This window comes from Mus musculus, chromosome 6 (assembly GCF_000001635.26).
Source record: "Mus musculus strain C57BL/6J chromosome 6, GRCm38.p6 C57BL/6J".
NCBI lineage: Eukaryota > Metazoa > Chordata > Mammalia > Rodentia > Muridae > Mus > Mus musculus.
In genome coordinates, this window is record NC_000072.6 from 75294685 (window position 1) to 75298644 (window position 3960).

Below are 3960 nucleotides of genomic sequence, written 5' to 3' on the forward strand. Positions count from 1 at the left end.
AACTGCTTATACTCACTGACCTGTCCTCCATTCTGACTCACTTTGTGATATTCTTGAGTAGTCTCTCTTTCCTGTCTATTCTCTTGAGAGTTGGGCATATTTGACTACCTCTGACTTATTTTGTCAAATCTTTCTGTGATTCATCACTTTGTCTGTACCTAGATTAGGCAACATTTTAAATATGGCTGCTTCCTTCTACAAATTAACATTACCTTCATTGTTTGGGATTAATGTTGTGTACAAAGGGTGTGCCTATATTCCAACCAGAAAGATTAAAGTTGTGTCATTCTATTGGAATCACATGTTATCATTTGCCAGAGTAGCCATGTTGCTGTATTAAAAGTCTCTACATCTTCCCTCTTTCTGTTTAAGCTAAATATCATACATAGTTTAACTATTACAAAAGAAACAACTATCAATCCCATAAATTCAACACTCCAAATGTTTAAATAAAGATCCATTGATAAAATGACCCTTTATAACTGTTGTTCTGCTCACCTATCAGCAAAGATCCATTTCAGCATCTCTGATGACCAATCTGTCCTTTTTAGCCAGTTTGTTGAGCAGTCCCATGAAGGCATCAACTTTCTGCATAGTCTAAGTTGGTGTCTCTGTGTCTCTTCTTTCCTTAAGTCATATGGAAGTTTTTCTTACTTGGATTGAATCTTTATCCATTTTAATGAAACTCGTAGTCTTTCATAGGCCAAAACTCTTCCCCAGTGTAGCAATTCTCTGACTTCCATTCTGATAATAAAGCACATGGAAAGTATACAGATTGATCTAATTCAGCAGGTGTTTTTTTTTTTTTCTTTCTACAGTCCATTGCTTTTTTTTTTTTTTTTTTGGTTATTGGTTTTTTGTTTGTTTGTTTGTTTGTTTTTTTAATTTTATCTAGTCCTGTTCCCATTGGTTTGGGTATTCAACAGTGGCAGGGAATTTACCTTATAGCATTCATGTCTTAACTTACCAAGCAGGCTATCAAGTACCCACATACATGTCTCTTTCTGCTAAGTATGGTGTCTGTTCACAGGAAGGTCTTGGGAACTTAAGCTTTACCTGAGCCATACACAAAATGGACATCTTATTCCAAATAGCTTCTTATATTAGTGCAAGTGTCTGTCTTGTGTTGGAGTCAATCCCAGGGGTAGCTTATAAATGCAATTACCATAAAAGTTTAAACACAGGTACATGAAATCCTGCTGGGTGGTTGGTTCAGGCCCAAGGTTATTGTGGGTGACTATATGAAGTAATTCTACTGACTTTTATCATGATTGGTTTCCAAGAGCCCAGAACATTTAACAGAGTACGTAATCAACGTGTGCATGAGAAAGGTTTTTTTTTTTTTTTTTTGTGCCAATTTAAATAGTTTTATTATTCCATGTTACTTGTTTTGGGTCCCTGTGGAACAAAGCTACACCTTCTTCTTAGACTGACTTAATCCACCTCTTCAATGGTGGGGCCTGAAGAAGCACCACCAGATGGGGGAGCTCCTCCACCTGGGAAGCCACTAGGCATTCCCCCAGGCATGCCACCTACACTCTGGTACAGCTTGGTAATGATAGGGTTGCAGACTTTCTCCAGTTCTTTCTGCTGATGCTCAAATTCTTCCTTCTCTGCAGTCTGGTTCTTATCCAGCCAGCTGATGATTTCATTGCACTTGTCAAGAATCTTCTGTTTGTCCTCATCATTGATCTTGCCTTGAAGTTTCTCATCTTCCACAGTTGCTTTCATGTTGAAGGCATAGGACTCCAGTGAGTTCTTGGAGGAAACCTTATCTCTCTGCTTCTCATCCTCAGCCTTGTACTTCTCAGCTTCTTGGACCATGTGCTCAATATCTTCCTTACTCAAGCGGCCCTTGTCATTGGTGATGGTGATCTTGTTCTCCTTTCCTGTGCTCTTATCTACAGCAGAAACATTGAGGATGCCATTGGCATCAATGTCAAAAGTAACCTCAATCTGAGGGACCCCACGGGGTGCTGGAGGGATGCCTGTGAGCTCGAACTTTCCAAGCAGGTTGTTGTCCTTGGTCATGGCCCTTTCACCTTCATACACCTGAATGGGTACACCAGGCTGGTTGTCAGAGTAGGTGGTGAAAGTCTGTGTCTGCTTGGTGGGGATGGTGGTATTGCGTTTGATGAGGACAGTCATGACTCCGCCAGCAGTTTCAATACCAAGGGAAAGAGGAGTGACATCCAAGAGCAGCAAATCCTGAACATTCTCAGACTTGTCTCCAGATAGAATGGCTGCCTGGACAGCTGCACCCTAGGCAACAGCTTCATCGGGGTTAATGCTCTTGTTCAGCTCTTTTCCATTGAAGAAGTCTTGCAGAAGTTTCTGAATCTTGGGGATTCTGGTAGAACCAGCCACCAAGACAATATCATGGATCTGTGACTTGTCCAGTTTGGCATCTCGAAGGGCCTTCTCTACAGGGTCCAGTGTGCCACGGAACAGGTCAGCATTCAACTCCTCAAATTGAGCCCGGGTAATGGAGGTATAGAAGTCAATTCCCTCATAGAGAGAATCAATCTCAATACTGGCCTGGGTGCTGGAGGAGAGGGTGCACTTGGCCCGCTCGCAGGCCGTGCGGAGACGGCGGACAGCTCTCTTGTTCTCACTGATGTCTTTCTTGTGCTTTCGCTTGAACTCAGCAATGAAATGATTGACCACTCAGTTGTCAAAATCTTCTCCACCTAAGTGGGTGTCTCCAGCTCTTGATTTGACCTCAAAAATTCCATCCTCAATAGTGAGGATTGACACATCAAAAGTGCCACCTCCCTAGTCAAAAATGAGCACATTCCTTTCAGCTCCGACCTTCTTATCTAAGCCATAAGCAATAGCAGCAGCAGTTGGTTCATTGATGATTCGAAGTACATTGAGGCCAGCAATAGTTCCAGCATCTTTTGTTGCCTGTCGCTGAGAGTCATTGAAGTAAGCCGGCACTGTGACCACAGCATTGGTAACAGTCTTTCTGAGGTACGCTTCTGCAATTTCCTTCATCTTTGTCAGAACCATGGAGGACACTTCCTCTGTGTAGAAACTTTTTGTCTCTCCTTTGTATTCCACTTGGACCTTGGGCCTGCCTGCATCATTCACCACCATGAAAGGCCAGTGCTTCATATCAGACTGAACAACAGCATCATCAAACCTACGCCCGATCAGACGTTTGGCATCAAAAACTGTGTTGGTGGGGTTCATTGCAACCTGATTCTTGGCCGCATCCCCAATTAATCTCTCTGTGTCCATGAAAGCAACATAGCTCGGCGTGGTGTGGTTACCCTGGTCATTGGCAATAATTTCCACCTTTCCATGCTGGAAGACACCCACACAGGAGTAGGTGGTGCCAAGATCAATGCCAACTGCAGGTCCCTTAGACATGTTTGCTTGTGTGTAGGCCCGGCTGCGCTGACGACAAGACCACACTAATGCCCGGCAGCTGCCTCCGCGTTCAATGAGCGAGAAAGTTTTTTTAAGCAAAGGCAGAAACAGGATATAAGGTAGTTAATTACCTTATAATATTAGTAACAGCAGAAATTGGCAGGCTAGACAGGTAACAGTGACCCATGCCATAACATTCCATCTAGGTTTTAACATTTTACCTCTATATTAACATTCCACCATACCTTAATATCACTAATATTCTTGATCCTTCTCCTTCTTTGGCTCTTTCTGTCTTCACCTGCAACCTGTCTCTGTAAATTTGTCTCGTTAACTTTGCCTCATCTCTCTCTCTGTCTCTCTCTCTCTGTCTCTCTCTCTCTCTGTCTCTCTGTCTCTCTGTCTCTCTGTCTCTCTTATAGAGACAGAGACAGAGACAGAAGACTCCTATGTTTAATCAATTGAAATCATAAACAGGAAGCAAAAATAACTTAGTTGGGAACAGGTTTTATTTTCATTTATAAGTCATCATCAGAGGAATCCAAGACAGAAACCTGGAGGTAGAAACTAAAACCACAGGCACAA

General features: G+C 42.6%; 1 pseudogene; it reads right to left on the minus strand.

Moving 5' to 3' along the window:
• On the minus strand, positions 1351-3453 carry Gm6210 (predicted gene 6210; annotated as a pseudogene).